This window comes from Platichthys flesus, chromosome 8, assembly GCF_949316205.1.
Source record: "Platichthys flesus chromosome 8, fPlaFle2.1, whole genome shotgun sequence".
Taxonomy (NCBI): domain Eukaryota; kingdom Metazoa; phylum Chordata; class Actinopteri; order Pleuronectiformes; family Pleuronectidae; genus Platichthys; species Platichthys flesus.
The window spans coordinates 9,097,985-9,110,494 of record NC_084952.1 but is presented as its reverse complement, the minus strand read 5'-3'; positions in this window follow the sequence as shown (position 1 = coordinate 9,110,494).

The following is a 12,510-nucleotide window of genomic DNA, read 5'->3' as shown; positions in this document are numbered from 1 at the left end:
GTTGGGGGATGTCTGTGCGATTCTCGGCTGCCGGAGCTTTGATATGCTCTGGCAAGGGTTAAGGGTTAGCGTCCAGAGGTCCAGGGCCAGGACATCCCAACTTGTGTCTTGGAGAGGGGCTGACCTCTGGGCCCGAGGGTTGGCCGCAGCGACTCCAGATTCGGCCCTCCTTTGATGCACGCTCTTTCACAGCAGTTAATTAGCCCGGGTGGCTAAACGTTTAGCCTGGGCGTGAAAGAGTCTGGGGTAGTATGTGTGTCCAAGACACTGCGCGCTTTTTTCGCATGTCACAAGGTCCTTTGAAACAATGTGGTACTTGGACAACTTGTTTGCATTGGATGGCGGGTGAATGCTGCAGCCTATTCACCGGAGCTCATTCACCGGGAGGAGCTGTGAGAAGGCCTTTCTGGTGATGAAGAGAGGTCCTTGACATTTCACTCGTTTCCTCTAAATCAACTGCACCATTTCCCTCTTTTTTCTGTGTCTTTGTTTTAAGAGGAGTCTGTGCTGAAGAGAGGTGAAACAGATGATGCTCTTATCCGGACAGTGGCAGTTGCAGCTTGTGAATCCTCTCGAGCCTGGACCACATATCGTCCCCTCCTCTTAAAACAGTCTTTGGGGGCGTATATATACATTTCTAGCTTTTCTTCTAATGGTCAGGATTTAAACAAGGATTCAATTCTTCCTCCTTCTAACAACTTCAAAACAACATGCACGAGCCAGACTGGTGGCCCCAGCAGAAACATGCTGGATTCATCACTGCTTTAAATATCGGTTCTTTACTGCTGCACGTCAGGGTCAATAGGAAAGGGCAAATAAAGCCTGTTTGTTCGATTCTGGAGCGGCAGTAAAACTCCCCCTCGCCTCCTGACCCGGAGCGCACAGGCCTTATAACAAGGTAATATATTACATCAAGACTCAACAGCAATAAACCTTAATTAACATGCAGCAGTAGTTGTGATAAACACATCTGCTCTCCACTGCGGGACCCTGTAAGTACAGTAAGTCATTGAGCACCACTGATGTATTTAAGTTCTCTTTTCCTGCCAGATCTTCTTTAGCCCAAGGCGTCCTTCAATCATTTGCCCACAGAGGAACATCAAATAAGATTTCATTTCATGTTGTCTGTGTGCCGGGTAGTGGGAGGAGGGAGCCAGGTTGGGTCTGGTTGATACTGTAGAGATATTGATCTGCTATTGAGTGCACACTGTGTCCAGACAGGTTCCATCTCCGGGGACCCAAACACTAACTCGTTCTCCCATTTTGAGCTAACTTGCACGTCTGCGAGAGCCGCCACTCTCTCAGGGCGAGAGCAACTTTATGGTAAATATCCTTTCATTCATCACGTCTGACTCGTTTCTTTTCCGTCTTTCAGCTCTGCGTCCATCTCTTACACCGTTGCACCTTATGGTGAATCAAACGTAGCCGGTGCCACAAGAAACTGTGATCTTAAATACATGTTTCCAAGCAAGACCCTCTTTGTTTTAACAAGCATGAAAGGATTTAAGGAGATTTACACTCTGCCTGTGATTCATACATCAAGGCTTAACCTATTTCTTTATGACGAAGGAGTTGCAGCGGATGAGGCGGCTTCTCACCATAAAACTTGATGATTCACTCGTTTGTGCAGATGTGGAGAGAAATATCTTGAAATGGATATTTTTCTAATGTGTATGTTCAACCAAAATGTTCCTTTCTTCATGATGGTGTTGATGGTGTTCAATCGTGTGATGGAGGCATTTTATGAGCTTTCAATCTCACAATGATCAAAACAATAGAGCTTTATTATAAGCCACGAATCACACGCAAAGCCATGTGACCATCATTATTTACGTACAGAAATCAAATATTATTTCAAACACAATGGGAATTTTTGAGTTCTTTTGTCAATCCTATTTTTTTATAATGTAATTAACTATTTTTCTAGATATTGATGAATGAGTCTCACGATAAACGATTGAATCAAACAACTCCTACTCTCCAAACTATTTCCCCTAGAGGTTTGCTGGAGCGTATAGTCCGTCCATATGTGCTGCTTTGTTTGTGCGTCTACGTGTCTTTGTTTGCAGTGTCCTTGGTAGGCAGGACAGGTTTCAGGGTGCTCCGAACTGCTCTCTAGCTCGGCCACCTGCAGCTGAGGATCGATCGGCTCCCTGACATCCTCAACCTTACCCCCCCCCCCCCCCCCCCCCCCCTTCCATCACCACCACCACCACCAACTGGCCCCCACCGCCCGGATCCCATCCTGTCCCATCCCTGTCTGTATCGGCCAGACCAACAGGGGGCTGCCTGTTTCTTCTTTTCTCTGGCGTGAGTCAAGTCCACATCCATTGGTTTTCATGGCTGCACAAAGGACTCTATTCATTTTTTGTCTTGTGCTATATAAATGAAGTTTATTACTACCATTATTATTACTAATGCCAAAACATAAGTTGACACAAAACTCACCAACCATAAACCACTGTGGTAGCAAAGCTGCTGTCGGTACAGATGCCATGTTTCATGTTAAATGATTGTTATTTTGCTCGGTGTCATTTATTACAAGGAAATAAATTTCTCACAAAACATTATCTCAGTTGTTTTAATCATGTGTTTTTCTCTCTAGTGTGGATTTATCTGTAACACTAGTATTATTAAGCAGTATATCAACTTTTAATAAATAGTATAATATGGCTGTTAGCAGATGGTGTATAAGAGCAAACTATAACCCTTCCTATGGGCGTCCATAGGTGACAGCTATAAACAGATAATGAATGACGATATTCACACATAATGTATTTAAAAAATATATCTTCATAGTAATTGTTCATTAATTAACATGAAATGTCCTTATATTGACTTATTACTACTATGTAGTATGTTATAAACGATCAGATATTCGCATATGCTTATAAATGCTAATATAAAGGCAATAATAAAATAATAAAAGAAGAAGACTGCTGACTCCAATAAAATGTTTTATTTATTATTTTTCTTTACCAGAACAAACCAGACTTGCTGGGGGAAGGGAAGGTTGTGCCTGACCCTCTCATGGTTTACTCCCTGCTGCACATCCAGAGGAGTACTGTTACCAAGGACTCTCCTTTAATGATGAAAGTAAACAACCACAACAAGAGTGTTTAATATTTCATAGCCCACCCACAGGTGTAGTGGTGTGAGGGGAATAACACATACATCCACCGAAACCAATGTGGGTCTGAAAGAGACGAGGCTGCTGACAGTGGGTCCCTGCTGCAATTGGCCAGATCTCTTGTGTGTATGCATGTGTGTGTGTGTGTGTGTGTGTGTGTGTGTGTGTGTGTGTGTGTGTGTGTGTGTAGGGCCTTGAACATATTTGCAGCCTCAGTCGTTTTCTTCCCCCTCTCTCTCCACTCTCTCTCTCTCCTCTGCCCTCTCTCTGTGGTGATATATGGAACATATGGGAAATTATTGTGGGGTTATAAAGGGCTGTTGACTTCAGCAGACATGCAATAAATTAAGCTGTTTGTGCAGGGGAGGAAAAACACAAGCTCTTTAGGAACACTTGGTGCAGATTTCCTGTACAGACCCTGCTCTCTTTCTTCCTCTCTTCCTCCCTAACTCCTCCTCTTACCCCTGAGCCCATTCCCTGTCTCCGCCAAACTCCCTCTCGCTATTGTAACGCAGGCCACAGCACAATCTCATTCTGTTCTCCTAGTTGGTGGTAGCACAGTGGGATATATCCACACAAATTACACACATAAAACTCGCAAAGCCTGGAAAATATTTTAATAGTTTCCGCACCCCCTTAGCGGCAACAAGCTGCATGTGCAGAGCTGGCGAACACCACCAACGTTATTGGTGCAATTAAATGTGAAACACAAGAGAGGAACATGAGGGAGTGGGAGCCCAAAATGGCTGTAAACAAGGAAAATGACACTTGACAAGTTGTAATTTATGGACGTCGTTTCAAAGGCGAGAAACTCACCGTTCCTGCACTCCACGGCAGAGGAGGAAGAATGAGGCACAAGGATCCAGGCATTAGAGGAACTAGTCACTGGATGTTAGTGCATCAAAGCCACACAGAGACAAAAATAAAGGGAAAGAGAAAGCCGTGACTTCAAAGTTGAAGCATGATGAGCAATGCTCATAGAGGGAGAGAGAGAGAGAGAGAGAGAGAGAGAGAGAGAGAGAGAGAGAGAGAGAGAGAGAGAGTGAGAGAGAGAGAGAGCTTTGCTGGATGACACTACCAGAAAGCAAGCATGTGGGGGGATACAGGCGTACTCTCCTCATCTCAAAGTCTCATATGCACACACACACACACACACACACACACACACACACACACACACACACACATGGACACACACATGGACACACACACACACACACACACGGACACACAAACAAACACACATGCACACGCTGTCTGGGGAAGAGAGGCCATTAAACAGAATAGATCTCCAGCCCTCGTATTATCCAAACCCATCTAGAAACAAATCAGAGTCACCACTTTACTCGACTCTTTCCGAAACGAGGACAGAGCTGAACCAAAACAGTCCCTGAACATGAGCACGATGCAGAAAAACTTCCAATTTATCCTTCAGCGCTCCCGGCCAGATGTTAGTGTGAAACTTAACTCTTCTTTGTTTTCACTTTTAATACCCTCGCTTAACTAACTCCAGGTACAGAATACTACTTTGCCTTTCAGTGCCAACACAGTTAATGGAATTGGTCGATTTACTTGATTTCTTGTATCACAATGTTATAAGAAAGCGTCAAGTGTTTCCTCTGACTCGATTTGCACCACTTTAAAACTTTATTCGATACCGAACGGTTTCTTGAAAACTAATCTTTCACAAATTTGTCATTTTTAGTCATTTAATCACGACTAGGGTTGTTTCTTTCCACAGAGCAGCCAACCCTGCTGTTTCACAGCTCTCCCTGGTTTCTTATCTGCTTTTCAAGAATTAGATTTAAAACCAATTGGATAAATGGATCGAATGCATGTGGAGCACAGCATAAGCTTGTTCTTCAAAGTTGTTGGACCAGCCAAAGGCATTGAGCAGTGGAAAACGTCTAATTTGGCCAAACTGCCATCAGATTGTTTAAAAGTGCCCCTTCGCTCAAACGGGATCCATTTGTTTGCCCTGAATTCCACCGTTGACCCGAGGAAGTGACGACGCTTAGCCTATAATTTAAAAGTCCTCACGGCTGACGGTGGAGCCCCTTTGCCACATAAACACACGAGTTAAACTCGCAGTGTAGAAATCCTGTAATTCTCTAAACGAAAAGATGCTCGTCTGATGCACCAAGCACCTCCAATTGCAGCTCATTAACTCAGTCAGGGGGAAGCGTTCTGCAAGCGCTGAGAGAAACTATTAAAATGCTGCCATTAACTGGAAGAATAAATATCTCGGTTGCAGCTCAAAGTGTCTTCATTTGGGATCAAATGTGAGATATGCCGTTGCTATGGTAATATGGCAATGGCTGTGGCCCTCCTCCCAGCTGTTGGTGGATTTTTTTTGTGTGAGAGAGAGAGAGAGAGAGAGAGAGAGAGACTGTGTGTGACTGCGTGTTTGTGTGTGTGCACGCATGCATTGATGCTGCCTCCGTGCTGTGCTCCCCCTTTCAGTCTTCAGAATAGTGTCTCTACTAATCCGTGAAAGTTGCGGCGCTCTGAACCAGTGGCCAAGCCTGTTCCCACTGAACCAAGGCCCAGGGTCTGCGCTCTGCTTTACACTTGATTGGTCCCTCCCATGGCAGGACTCCCCTCCCTGCTGGGTGTGGGCCCGTCCCCCTCGCTGGGCTGCTTAGCGCTGCCTAATCGCCTTCTCTCCACCATAATTACCAGCGCTGAGCCCGGGACTCACCGACACACCATTAAAGTCTGGCCCGGTCTGGCCCTCACACATCCAGCACTTAGCACGGGCCCAGAGACACGCAGGCCTGCAAGACCAGGCCCGGCTCCACCACGACAGCACCTGTTCGTGCCTGGGATGCCCTGCAGCACTGTGGACTTGGCTGCTGGTGCTGCTGGGTAGGAAGAAAGCAAGGGGGGTGGCAGCTGTGCTGTTGTCGTCCTCCCCCTGCAGTGGAGGTGATGTGTTTATTTGGGCTGGGATGGTGCAGTGAGAAGCTGTGAGAGGTAACTATCTCCCTGCTGTACAGAGTAGCAGAGAATCCACCCTGCAGAGACAGAGCCCTTTGATATGTGACCACTTCAAACCCACACATACAATGGAAGCAGTCAGTTGAGGAAATAGCCCACGTTGATGTTGTGTGGGCAAGGTGAGACAAATTTCCTTCGCTTCGAAAACCGACCCTGCACTTTATTTTTCCAGCCCTATACGTTCTCAGCAAAGCAAATACAAAACATGGTGTAGCCTACATTCTGAACAGTTTGAAAAACCAGAGATTTGTGTGCAAAATCAGAAATAGAAACACCCGCTCTCTCTCAATTCTGCCGAGCCCACGAGGAGCTTGAATTCCAGACTATTGCACCGTTGGTGAAAGCATATGGGACGGCCCAGGTGAAACGCAGTGACCTGGCAAACAGTCCAAAGACTGGTGAGAGCTGCGTACACGTCAGAAGACACTGGGTGTGCTGGCACAAGCAGTGCCCAGGATGTGGATCAGACAGACACCCAGCACTCGTTAGCTTATTACTCTCTTATTAGGAACATTTTTGCCTTGCATGGATTGGCAGAGTCCCGCTAACCACCCTCTTCACATGGCCCAGGCTCTGTCAGAGCTGATCAAAAGACATTTCTTCACATCTCCAGACGCCAGGGAAAAAAAGACGAGAAGAAAAGAGGGAGAGAAGAAAAGAGCCAGAAGGGGGCATACTGCTCTCTCTTTACTCTGGTCTTTTGGTGAATGAGGACTTTTCACAATGCCCTCTCCTTTTTCTTTATTTTTTCATTCTTCTGTTTGGGGGGAAAAAAAGAACGAAAAAAAGAAAAACAGCATTTCCCATTGCGTTTGGCCAAATTGTTTTTGCCATATCAAAAACAATTATCCTCAGGTGAAGAATGCGCCTCCAGAATTACAGCCATTCCAGGGGGAGAAAGAGGTCTTCACAAATCTGACTGGCTTCCAGGCAGCCAAGACCCCCTCGAAGTGGTAATGAAAAGTGTAACTTTAGCCTCCCAGCTGTACGTCTCAATCCATAATCCTTCACCAAAAAACCTCACCGTAGAGCCGCCTACCACTCCCATGGCGCTCCCAGCCTGTGCCGGGCTGGGCCTGCACTGATTTATGTGGCAGTCCTGTGTCATACTCTCAACCTGAAAAGGATTTGCTCTCCTATATTTACCAGGGTGGTCAGGGCAGCGAACAGGAACCACAGAAAGCCCAGTCCCGGGGCCTCACTCCCAGTCTTCTTCACCCCTCTGTGCCCAGTGCGTGGACATTGTGGACCTTACAAGAATCAGATGAGGCTCCAGTGTTTCCAATAGTGCAGTGCTGAGGTGAGTGTCTGTGTGGGCTTGTGTGCGTGTTTGTGTGTGTGTGCAGAGCTGCCTGCGACAACACACAGTTCAGAGGTACCTGGTTAGTTGAGGATTGGCAGCTCGGCCTGTGAAGTGACGACAGACCCACAAACCTGTGAAACGCAGATGTGGATCACAGATCAGCACGTCTCAGTAGTTCAATCTCCTCGATCTGTGTGTGTTTGACCTCATCTTCAGCTGCTGTGTCACGGAGATGCAGAGAAGATCACGAGCTCGACACTGTCCCTCTGCAGCCTCTACAGTACAGTGTGGTCATTTTTTCTAGTTCAGCCTCAGCAAAGTGTCCCACAGTCGTTTCCTGAGAAACACCATAGATAAAAAATGCATTGATTCCAAGTGAATTATTCTGCCAAACTTGAAAGGGAACGCGTTCATCAGCAGATCTCTGACTAATTGATGACGTGTGAGTAAACGACAGGATTTGGAAAAAAGTTGAAGTAAGCGAGCGCAGTCTTCAGCAGCTCTGTCCATCATGGGGTTTTTTTTTTCTCCCCCCAATGCAGCTGACTTCAGTAAAAAATAAAAAAAAAGTACAGATTGTGCTACTTACCAGGGCTCCACCACGAGAAGAGTCGAGAGCTAAGCGCGTGCAGGTGGATGAGCCGTGCTGGAAGGTGGAGCTCAACTCTGCCTCTGTGCATCCACCCAAGTCAAGTAAACACGCCAAGGTGACCTCTGGACAGCTGGGCTTATACATCCTGTGGTGGGTTCTCTACGTGGTGTGGCGCTGGGAGCAGTGGGTGGTTGATGCAGACTCTGGAAGGGATCAGCTCATCCTATTTTAACGTGCGTGTGCATGAGTGTTTGTGTGTGTGTGTCTGTGGTGTGTGCGCACCCACATCTTGCGCACACACATGTGTGTTGTATGCATGTGCATTTGACTGACAGCCATGTGGTTCATGCTAAACACCGTCTGGTACGTCCTGAGCAGGAAATGAAAGCAATACATGCCTGGGACATGCACAGCACTTGCCTGATACAATCCACTGGATATCTGCTTAAAGGCTCAAAATTAAGAGATCTCCTTCCTGCGAATTCTCAACAGAAAACTGGCGCTTACCGTCAACCAACCAGAACTTCACTGACACGTGGCACGATCTCAGAAAGACACCGGGACCTACACAAATGCAGACAAAATGGCCGCTGTTGCTAAGCTAACTGGGGAGGAGGAAGATGGAGCTGGATCTCTCAGGATGCTGCACGTTCCCAGTTGACTTTACATTGAGGCGCTGCACCACGCCGCATCGTAGAATTGTTCTCGTTTTGTCCCGTTTGCTAAATTCTCCGCTCTCGCACGTTTAGTTTCCCCTCTATAAAGTCTGCTCTGTAATATTACACACGCAATTCGCTCTCTTTACATTACAACTTGTGATGGACTTTTAAAAATGTGCAATTTGTGTTTTCTTTGCATGAAAGTTTTCAGTTTACACAATTTATGGAGATATTACGTAAATGAAAAAAAAAAAAACACTTCAACAGATTTCAGTGTTTGAATGAGTTCGACTATGTAAATATTTTCAGCCAGAATTGTGCGTTATGAGATGAGTAAAAATGTGACAGCTTCATATGAAAGTCTGTTTGAGACGCTGCAGTTGAAAGTCTTCATAGTATGACACAAGGAAAGCCTTCAAATTTTTATCCTCTTCTTTTTTTTTCCTCCTCCTCCTTACGGTTAACTTTGGAAAAATCATGTGAGAGATGGTTTCCTTTGTAATTGAGATTTAAAGGATGAGATTGGTAACTTTCTCTCCCAGTGTACTTTCCCACTGATCTCATATTTTAAAGTTGAGATTATGGAGGTGTTCGGGGGGGTTTCACAATATGCTCTGTAATGTTTTAAAGTTTCCCTGGCAGGTTTATGTAGGTTAAAGGTAGAAAAGAAGAAAATAAAGAAAGAAAGACGCAAAAAACAAATAAATACGTGAAACATGTATAAAATTAAACCTGTATTTTATCTTAAATTTAAGTTGTTGCCAGATTTTGCACGAAAATACGATTTTCTGTCTTTTTTTCGAACGAAAGGAATGACTTTAACTCAACATCCGTCAACAAGCAAGTGTTTATTGTTCGCTCCTTCAATGCTGTTGACCCAGGGATGTAAATACAATACAAAGGAGCAGTACAGAGCTGAAGGTTTGTGTTGTGGGGATGTGTAAGTGCTCTGATAAGTAGGAGGGACACTGCTGACAGGTCAATGTCCTCTCTGCACATGGACATATGAAAACCAGATGGTGGCCTTTCATTCTGCTAACTGAGAGAAGTTTCACGTTTCAATCTCAGACAAACATCTGACTTGACTCGCAAGTTTTTGATCCAAAAAAATCGCTGGCTCTTGTTTATCGTTGCATATTATTAGATTGTGATGAGAGCGTTCTGTTCCAGACAATGCTCCTTGAAGAAAAAGGAGAAACTTGAAATAAAAGCATCTTCTGCCAATTATACAGCACCTTGAAACAGAGAGCTAATGAATTGCCTTGTCTTTTGATGCCGCGCGTTAAGTTTCACAAATGTAGAAACAATTGAGGAGAATCATTTAGAAACAGATGGCTTCTTCAACAAACAGCTAAACAAACACAAAATGAGCATAATTACTTTCCCGTTGTTCTTGCAGATTTTCCTATTTGTCTGACATAAGCTGAAAAAGTTAGCAAGAATTTTCAAATAACTTTCTTTTCTCCCTCTGAAGAAACTAGTATAGAAAGCTACAACACCCACTTAGAATTGTCTCTATTTATAATAAAGTATTTGAGTGCGAAGACGTCAAAACTCCAAAATAAAATTGATAAAAATGACGTTGTTCGGTGGGACACCTGTGCTTATTCTATCAATGACACTGTAAAGTATTATTTTGGGTCGGCATTATTTTTAAATAAGAGCCCTGTTATTTGTCTTGTTAATTCAGCAATTAAACATTTTTATTAACGTTATAAACCAGAATAAAAACACAACGTCGCTTTTATTTTAATTTTTTTTTTATTTAATTACACTGTATTTCTATTCCACATTAACATATTGAATCTGTATTTATTTCATGATATGATTCACTTTGAAGTTTATTTATTGCAAAAAGTTAAATTAAATAAAACAAAAAATATCTTCCCCACAACCTCGGCTTTGGTAAAGATATAAATTAGATTATTACCTGCTTTAATTTAATTTAGAGATATATTTTGAAATCCGAATGCCGCTAATCCAGATAATTAAAAGTTTAACAGTCGACCATTTATTGAAAAAATTTGGCGTTCTTATTTATTTTTGCTTTCGTTATCACAGAAATACGGAGAATTTTAAAGTTCGGAAAATTTCAACTTATTTTTACAACGACAATAATGAGGCTTAAGCGACAGAATTAATGTGAACTAAAAACAGACTTGTGGTTTTACCATTATTGACAATTTGTTTTAATTCAATTTTAATACAAAGGGATAAGTTCTGTGTTGACGCCAACATTAACAAATACGAAGTTTACGTTTTGTTGTGATATTCTGAATGTTTTTCGACACCAATTAGATTATATAGAAAATGGGAAACTGAAATGATGATGATGACGAAGATGATGATGATGAGACTATTATGAGCACAGCGTTAGACTCTGAGAGGAAAATTATTAAATGAGGTGGGAGGCCGGCATATATCACAGAGGCCCTGTTTTAATCGTGTCGAGTTAACTTGCTTCACCTGATTCACCTTCTGGTCACATAGTTCTTTAAACGTGGCCTAAATGAGGCCGGCCACTATTCTAGGGCACAAAAGAGACGAGTCAGAGTCCCAGCCCTGATGAGAAATAAATAGGTAGTTGGGTTTTGTGGATGCTCTTCAAAGACGTTCCAATTTCACACACAAATTAAAGCACCCTAATATTTTAGGCCCATGAGTGATTTTCCTGCTTATAGACTTGCAGGCTTTTTTTTCTTTGACTTAGTTACAAATCGATGGTAAATGACTAAAATCATCAAAGCAAAGAATAAATATATATTTGTAGAGGACATAGATAATATGTTTATACGAGCTCTACCAGAAATATAAAGACTGTATATCAATTTAACCTATTTTTACTTTAATATTGATCGTTTGACACTTCTCCATCTCTGCACCTTGTAAACATTCAACTATGCAGAAATGTAGTGGCATCTATCTGATATTTGTCAGCACTGTGCTTCGACTGCTGAGGTTTATTTTAGATATTATAAAAAAAACAAGTTATCTGTGGTATCAGCTGTCCTGCCATCGCAACCCATCACATCTCAACACGTGTCTGAGCTGAAAGCTGCCATGCACCACGTTTGAGTTGGGAACATGTTCTGCATGTCACCAAACATCTGCAAAGATGACACACATGATATGTGACCTGCTCACATTTCACTGCAGGAGCCGGCTTTAAACGAGCAAGTGGCGCCGCCATAGAGAGGACATCTTAGTCAACCTTTAGCTTTCGGGTTTTTAAAATCTCACATAGTTGCTACAAGGAGAATAACAAAATGAGCCTGAATGTAAAAAACAACGTATCTTACTCCCATTTCGGTTTCACACAATTCAGATTCGTCCTGACCACGTGATCGGGACCTAAAATCTTCCCTGCAGTAAAAATGGGTCAGCATTATATAACCAGGAAGTTGACTGCCAACTTCCTGCAGCTTGTTTATGGTGACATCTCATTGCTTGGACGACGGGGTCCTGCCAGTGTGTGTCTTTATTAGTTTCTACGCACTGCTGGTGTGGGCACCCCGGCAGCAGCAGTGACAGCCCTTATCCCTCCTCTGTGCCCCAACTCATACTAAGCCCTGGATTTGAAGGACAGGCAGCTCAGGACAGAACAAGTGTGCCAAAGCGGAGCGTAAGCAAAGCTTCAGAGCACAGGGGCCACACTGCAGTGGATCTCTGGTGGTCAACAAGTACTCCACACTTAGAGCTTAAGAAAGACGTGTCCCAGTTAATACTTCTTCTGCCATATAGTCAGGTTTAAGCCGAAAAAGAGAAAAGTTAAAGGGAAGCAGTGGAGAGCAGGAGGTTACCTGTGGAGTGTGTGAAGTTGATCTTT